At 35.8% G+C, this 9,017-nt stretch overlaps 1 long non-coding RNA gene across 2 annotated transcripts in view; it reads left to right on the forward strand.

Moving 5' to 3' along the window:
- Window positions 1-1,815, forward strand: part of LOC118645641 — a 53,160-nt gene extending 51,345 nt beyond the window's left edge. The window contains exons 5-6 of one of the 2 annotated variants that reach the window (XR_004963334.1): window positions 774-822; window positions 999-1,815. This is a non-coding gene — a long non-coding RNA (uncharacterized LOC118645641). Of the gene's footprint in view, window positions 1-773; window positions 888-998 lie in introns of those variants that run through there. The other variant, XR_004963333.1, reaches the window with a different exon arrangement.
- Window positions 1,816-9,017: the final 7,202 nt, after the last annotated feature.

Raw genomic sequence — 9,017 nt, forward strand, 5'->3', positions numbered from 1 at the left:
AAAAATAATTTCACAGCGTACGCGAGAGCGATCCGTCGCGATTTGTGCCGCTCGGATTGTCTGCGTTTTTTGATTCGCCGGCTCAGCAAGTGCGCGTTGAAACGTTTTTCGGTAATCAAGCGCGGAAAATGCGGCCGCTCGGCCCGTTCATTCTCGTTCATTGAACGACGCTGTTCATTGTCGTGCCGACGGATAATGAAATTCAATTAATATAACGAGCCAATTAAGCGCGTCGACACACTGACACGGTGGTCTGTCGCGTGAGGAAAAAAAAAAGGGAGGGAAATACCCGCCCGTCGTACGTGTATGACACGCGCGGCGTGTATGTGTGTCTCTTTAATTCGGCGCGATTTGCAAATGTAGAAAACTCACCGCGCCTCAAATCAAATAATTAATCCGCCGACAAATTTGCCACTGTTTTCGAAAACTTTGATTTGCTGCGTAATAATGGCCGCGCGAATAACGACGGCAATAATAACGATAACGAGGGGAAAAACCTGGCAATAGAGTAAACGCAACAATAATAACCTGTCGAATTCTTCCCGCTAACATAAGTGACTTCTGTAATTTAATTAACGGCAAATAAATACTTGACACTATTATATTTGTGTTGATTGTGTTTTGCTTTAGTATTCTGCACTTTTGATAATATAATAATTTATTGATTAATAATGATATTAATTAATACCAATGAAATTTTAAAAAATTGTGTGAAATGTACATGTACGTTGATTGTAATTACTGCAATTATTGATCAGTTTTAAATTGAACAGGTGCCATCTCGAAGAAAGCTCGATGCTGTAACAGATCGATCGACGACTGGTAAGTCCTAAATTGATAAAATATATTATAATTTCTCATTTGTAATTTTGTAAAGTGTAATATATAATTACTGAGGCCGATATATAGACTTTTTTGTTATAATAACGCAAAGCTATGACAATAGATAATTTTAATGATAAATTAACATTGACTTGAAATCATAGCGTTTATTGCAGAACACTGTAATCTTTGCGATATTGCCCACCGGGCAAACTTGTTTACCATATGTTAAAACATCTACTGTCGACAAGGAAGATATTTCATGATAAACCTCGATCGACAACAAAGTAAATTACACTCCTAATTGAATTATCAACGAATATGCAGTTAAAAAATCATCAGAAAATTAATAATTTTAAGAAAAAAATTTTTTTAATTCTATGAATGCTAATTAGAGACAATTTTTGATATTTTTTTAATGCGTATCCTTTTATCTTTCCTTAAAATTTTGTATATTTTACACGAAAAGAGAAAAGCTGATGTGGAAACATAAGAACGAGACATTGAACGGCAGACAAAATTAGAAAAAATTGATAAAGTAAAATCGATAGAACAGAATGTGAGAGGAAAGAAATGCCAAGCAGAAAAATGATAAATTGGCAAATTAAAGAGGGGTTGAACTGTCCAGTCACGAAAGCGGATGGTCGATGTTTTGAAAGGACGAAAGACTGGCCAGCGGCTGGACAATGGGTGCAAAACAGGATTTAAGGATACTGATAGCGCCCTACCGTGAATCCGAATTGGATCCGTATTAGCCACAGTAGCACAAAGGGTAGCAAATCCGACCCCATCCTTGTATATCATCGGCTATCGGGACTGAGTTAAAGTGCAATACCGGCCGGTTGCTGTTGTTTAGGAGTTGCCAAAAGAATGACAAAATTTCTATTTTCTTTATTGTAAATCTGTTAACCTTGGTACGATGTATCAAAAAAATAATATTTTCCTTAATATTTATAAATTTTTTTATTTTAACACAATTGCAAAAAGATAAAAAAAGATAATGTAATGTTAATAGTTAATTATATAAATGCGATAAAATTTGAAATATTTTTGAAGTTGTACAATCATTACACTTATCGCTAAACAATAAATGATTATTTAAGAAAAAATATTAAAATAGTACGTTACAAAGTAATTGATACTTTTTAGATTTAATTTTCATACAGATTTGATTAAAATACCATTCTTTACTTGAAGATATAAAACTTATATTAAATTGTTTTTATTTGTTTATCGACTAGTAGTAACCCCATTTAAATCAATGTCTCGGATCGCAACAGGTAAACGCCCCAAAAATCCCAATTACAATGTATGAAGGACCCGATGAATCGTGATAAACATGCGAACATGGAAATTCATAACAGACACAAACTGTCTAGTAATTCCTAAACACCTCGGCTGTATCAGATACCGTCTCTAATGTTCCCATGCGAGTATCTGCCGATTCGCTTCATTTCCGCAACGAAACGTATACCAAACATTTATACGTGTTGCGAGTTTCTCGACTTCGATGTAATGGGACTTTATCTGCAGAAAGAAAGAGAACTCTTTACCTTCCCCCAATAAATTTATCTATTTTAATTTTTTATGTTAGTCATTATGACAATATCACACCTTCTCGTAACATTTATCACAAGATATATATACGATAAGGCACTTAATTTTTAATGTCCTCAAATACAATCTTTCGAATATCGAGATTACCTAACGATAAACTTGAGATAAAAGAGAAGTTAAAATAGCAATTTTACTGAAAATTATATTTTTAGATTTTTTATTATTTGTTTAAGTCGAGTGATAAATACTTTCGTTAAGAAAAAGTAAGGAATATTTTTAATTTATTTTGATTTTCGGCGAGGAATATTTCCACGTATGTGCAACGCGGCCATTATCGACCATCCTCTACATAATATAATTACCGCACTTCACTGTAATATTGTATTCTCGTGCGAGCAAGAAGCAGTTAGGATTTCAGAAGACGAACTGATAGCGATCGCAATAACGAGAACTCCGCAAGCAATTACCCGTGTCGGCCGTAGATTGCAATGGCACCGACTGATTCTTATATTAAACGCACACCATTATCATAACTCGGGCTCTTGCGGGGATAACGGAAATGGAGCCTGCCGAGCTCATTTGCGCATGGCTTGTTCAATAATTCGAACGTGTTGCATTGATTAAAAGTTCGCCAGTGCTTGAAAAATCAACGCCGAAAATCTTGAACGCGTAGAATGGTAAATTTTTTAATAGCAATTGTTAGTTTTATTCTCGAAATTTTTATATTTTAAATCGACGTCGAATCTTTTTTGTACAAAAGTCACAACTTACTTGCAAACTAAGATACAAAATTCTGTTGCTTGATTAATTAAACTAAATATGGTGCGATATGATTTTTTTCTGCGGTTTAGAAAAGGGGAATTTTCTCTCTTTTTTTAATTCTCGATTGCAGGATAATTCGATAATCTACGGAAGAGGCAATTTTCGCAGAGGCACCGAACTCTCTCCGGATATAATGCAATAATACAGAATTGTCCTTTTTCCTCGACCGCGAGGAAAAGGAAAGTTCTTCGGATAACATTCGCCGGTGGCTTATCGTGGCGTAAAGGGACGCGTTATTCTCGAGGAGGAATAAAAGGCGCGGATTCGAATGAGAATCACCTAAGAAGATTTGTGCCGGGCAGATGATTCGTTCTGCAAATACGCAACCACTACGAGCGTAATAATAAATCGATGCTGAAGAGTAATAGAAAGGATATTTTATAAAATTATAACCGTAATTAAGATATGTACTACCGGGAAAACCTGGAGTTTTCAAGAAATTTCTTTTCTTACTCTTGAAAATTATGGATTTTCATGGAATTTTATTGTGCAACTCAGGAAAATTTTTGCAATTCTACCTTTAACTTTAAATTTTATTTCTCTCTTACCAAATTATTTCTTTTATAATTTTTATTTTAATTATACAAAATGTCGGCAATTGACATTTGAAGCATTTTGCTGTTAAATTTTATATATTATTTTTTATTATATTCTTAGTATATTTTTTATCTTTATGTATCTTTCTGTGTATCGAAAAATACTGAACTGATTTTTAGCATTTCTCTAATCTTTTTAAAAACAATTTTAATCGTTTGATTTGTAAAGAATTATAATTTTTCCAAAAATTGAAGGATTCGTAAACTGACTTATTTCCTACTATAATAAAAATTCAAAGAAAGCTTATCTAGAAAAAATATCAATTAAAATATAGTCAATTAAAATGAAAGTCAAAGAGCAATGAGAGCCGTAATCAATTATTAACATGAAAAAGAATAAAAAACATTATCCATGAATATATTGACTCAAGATAAGAAAAAGAGGCTAAAAATGGATAGTTTTGTTTTGACTTCACATTTTTCTTATAAGAACGTAATTATACATCTCATCTACCAACAATCCTATCAGGGAAAATTCCATTTTCTGAAAAACGATTAAAAAATATCAAAAAAATACTTGGGAAGTCTATATATATATTATATTCTCGATTCTACGTTATTGATTTCACATTGACTTCCTTCGAAATCAAATAATCGCTCGTTTCTCTTTAACCTCGGTAGTTTTCTTTATAAGAAGGAAGGACAAGCTGCTCGGTTCGTTTATCTTTCCCACACAGACGAACTGGCGATAACGTTTTTACTTATTGACATTTCCGCAAATCGATTACACAGAACAGACAGTCCACGCCAACGGCGATCGAGTTCGAAGGAAATGACATACAAAATGCACAATATTTTAATTTTTTATACATAATTATAGAACATAACCGCACATTATATTTTCAAATAAATGTAACATTGCCATAATAATAATAAAATCATTGAACACGCAACAATCACAATTATCATAAATATATACAATAGATGCAATAAATTATCTTGTACAAGTAAAAATCTTCTAGAAATTCTCATGAAAATTAACTTATATTTTTTACAAATAATTTATGTTAAAGAGAAAAAAGGAAAATGTAACCTACTATGTCAATTTTGGATCCAATTTCTAAATATTAATTTTTGGTTATTGCTGAAACGTTTAATTACAATATGTGAAACAATATTATTAAAAATAAATTTGACAAAAGACTCATTTTAGTGTATATTATATTTTATTTGTGTTTCTTATATTTATTTTATATTTATATATTTTTATGTTTAAAAGAAAGTTTACTTTTATCTTTTTAAAAAATACTATTCAAAAACAAAGTATTATGCTAGTATTAGTGACTTTTTTCAGTTGACATTTTTAAAAGTTACTATTTGATCTAATTACAAATATTTTCAAATGACGCACATTTTATTATACATCCATTTTTTGTTTTGCGAAATATCGAATAATTCCTTTATCTTTATAATATTTTGTTTTATTGAATAATTATAATATTTAAAGAATATTTTTACTCGATTAATCTGGAATTGAATGCATATAATGGAGAAACAAAGGCTGAAAAGCGAAAAATCTCCGTAGCGAATCACTATTACTTTCATTCACCAACAGAGAAAGCGCTATCAAGGCCGATTCGCCTTGTATCATGGAGTATCATGGTTCGAGTTAGGCGCGAGAGTCAAATGGGAAGGGTCGATCGAGTCGATAATTGGAAAAAGGGCCGTTGTTACAGACAGCCATTCGCGCGTGTATACAGAATCAGCCTGATAAAGGGCTTATTTGGACCCTTTGCGAAAAACTCGACTGGCACAATAGCTGCGTTTATGAACGCGTACGTTCGACCGAACGTGAAAAGTACGTCGTAAATTGAAGAATAGTGTTTTTTAGTGCCAAACAAAAAAAAAGAATGAAAAGCTGGATAAATAAGAAACTAATGATATGGATACATAGTTTTCTAAAAAATATGTTCAAATGTAATAAAAGAGGATAATTGTAACTTTATTATAATAAAAGTAAGACATAATTGTAACTTTATATCTTTACATTATCTTAAGATAAAAAAATAAATGCACGGTGATGAGATTCGAATGTCATAACTTGAAAAGATTGAAATCTTGTTAACTATCCCTAATAAAGATCTAAATTTATCACGAATTAAAATTAAAAGAAAACAGATTAATGCAGCGATGAAAAATAACTATTTTTTTTTATCAATGTATAAGAATCCAGACTGAGGCGAACAAACGTTCGCTTTTTTTGAGGCATTGTTGCTTTGAGGAGTAGGAAGTGGGTGAAAGGTGGCCGGGGCTGTTGGTTTGAGGGGTGGTTGGCAGGATCTCGATATTGCTACTTGTATACCCGAGGCAACGGGGCTCATATCGAGCCACGACAATGTCCCCCGTAATGTCGACAGTCCGCCATTGTCCTCTATTGCCCGGAGAGAGTATCTTTGTCAGGTCGCGTGCAGAGTCCGGCAATTACGCATTCTTAGAGGACAGGTCTTTAATACCGCGGCCGGTTTTTTTCCAAAGCTCTCACTGCATTACTGCATTCTTTCTGACTTCCATCGCTTAGGTGTCGATTATGAATCAATAAAACTTTTCAGTTTTAAAAGATTACAATAGCACACAGTTCAAGAAGCGCAATTTGTGTGGATTTTATTTGTAAAAAATTCTTTGAATGAACATATTTTTTAATTTAAAATATTATGAAATTTACAAATTCTTGTAATTTATCCAATCTAAATCTGACTGAGATAATTAATGAAGTAGCACTGAGATTATCTTATTGTAGATTTAAGGATTTTTTTATTTAAAAATAAAATATTTCTTTCCCAAAACGTGGTAATTATGAATATCCCTATATCGATCTTATTATTTATGATGTATAGAAGAGTAGTAGTAGTAAAGTAATGATGTGTAGCATTAAATCCAGAAATTTTTTGTGTGGACATAGAACACACAGTCGACGCTTTGAAGCATTTTTTGATTCGTCTTTCGAAATTAGTAAAATTATTTGTTCTGATTGATCACAATTAAATACTTCAAATTCAAATTTAATTGACTACATCTATCAGTAACATCATAAGCATGTCATACATGTGTGATTTTATTTGTCACTTATAAATACATATAAGATACGATATCAACAATAACGGTACCGTTATAATTTTTACCTGGACAGAACAAAATCTTTGCATATTCTACACTGGGGGAAAAACGGTTGTTATTTTGACAAAATTTTTCAACTTAATTAAATTTCTTCAATTCAAGTATGTATGTATTTCAATCAAGTATTAAATCGAGGTTCAAGTATTTTATATATTTCATTTAAATAAATACTTGAACTAAAGAAATTTGATCAAATAGAAAAATTTAGTCAAATTAACAACTTTTTTTTCAGTATATACTTCATTCTTATATTGTTTAGAATATACGGATTCCCTAACAAATAACAGATTAGATATAATAGACATTCCTAACGGGTTCTACAATAAAACAAACTATTGCGCAACGTAGCATCTCGGAATGAGCTTCGGATTTTCCAAGAGCGACGTGGAAGCAACTCGTCGTAGGTGGTCTCGGGAGAGGCGCGCGGGCTCGTCCGCGCCTCCGGTTCGACGGCGTCGCGCGATCAGAGGCTCCGTCGTCGTCTCCTCCCCCCCCCCCCCCCGATAATCGTGAGACCTGGATACCCGGATCGTTAGCATGCGGCCTTGTCCGTCATGAAAGCGCGTCCGTATGTCGAATCAGCGATCGGCCGACACGCGAGTCGGCCATTCCTCACAATTAGCGGCGATTCACGGCAGCCGCGCGGTTTGCCGCCCACACGCGTCGATAAGAAACCGCCGTATCGCTCGCCCCGCGCACGGATAATTATTTTCCGATTATTATTAATAGTACGCCGACCACGTCGGCGCAACCATAAGCGCAGGGGAGGGGGGGGGAGGATATCTAGCGCGAGAAGAGGGAGAGAGTAAGGTCCATCTGACAGGATACCGGACTCGCAAGGTCGTCCTACGGATCGCCCCGATGTCTCGACTCTCCTTTATGCCGGCCCGGCATTCTTACGCGCGCGATACACCCTGGATATACTGGGTATAATGGACGTCTCGGGCGATCACTCCGCGCGATACAGCGCGTCATGTTCGCACAATGTCCCCCCCTCCGCTTGCGACCGCGGCCCCTTCGTCTCTCAGCTTTTTTCAAATTAAGATAAATGGAATCGAAATTATTATACAAGGCCGAATCGTTAAGTCGCTATTAAGTCCAAGTCGGGGTCTAAGTCAGTGTGTCTTGGTGGAGGGCTCCTCGCCGCCGACGTTTCAATGATGACTTTCGACAGAAGTCGCTTTCATTATTCCAAAGAAACTCCCCGAACTTACAGACCGTCGTCGAGCATCCCTCCCTCCGGTCTCCGAGGCTGAACGGCGCAGGACACTTACAAGTGCACTTGGTCAAACAAGAAATGAAGATTAGTATACGTACGCCGTTGAAGGGAAGGGGAGGGGGGATAGTTCAACCCCCGTAGGCCCTCGATGACATATTCCAGTCACACGCGAGTCTCACCCCCTCCCCATCATCCCCCGCGTCACCCTTTTTCCACGCGATGTATTCACGGTATGTAACCCGAACGGGACTCTATAAAATACTACCCTCTCCTCCCCCCCTCTTCCCTCCTCGCCCCCGCAGCTCCGCGCACCCCTCCCCCCCTCGATTTTGTTCGGACGAATAACTTATTGTGCACGCTCTATTTTGATATGCCGAGGGCCGCGCTCTGAATACCGAATGCCGGTATAGATTCGTCCAAACAAAACGGAATTCGATTTTCGTCCGGCCGCCGCCGGTTCGGAGAAACGATATACAGAGAGACAATCGAGTCTCGTTTATGACGACATTTATGACGTGATCCCACCGCGGAGCTCCTTGACGCCGCGCGCCGAGCACCCCGCAAACTGTTCGAACCTTTTTTTTTTATTTCTTCCCAAGTGACAGATCTTTTGACGGATCCCCATTATCAACGTTTTAGGGTACGATACACTTTTCCGAATTACTGTTGTACATTTGTAAACAAGGTGTAGTACAGAATGCGCATAACATATTACAAAAATTGAAAAAATGAAAAAAAACTTGACATATCCCTTTGTTTCGCAATCTTTGTCTCACAATTTTTCTCACCCCGAGGAACAGACGTATAATTATTATCATTATTTGTACATTTTAAGTGCTTTTTTTCTTATCTTGTTGCTCCAATTTATATTTATAATAACTGAACAT

Source organism: Monomorium pharaonis, chromosome 5, assembly GCF_013373865.1.
Source record: "Monomorium pharaonis isolate MP-MQ-018 chromosome 5, ASM1337386v2, whole genome shotgun sequence".
NCBI lineage: Eukaryota > Metazoa > Arthropoda > Insecta > Hymenoptera > Formicidae > Monomorium > Monomorium pharaonis.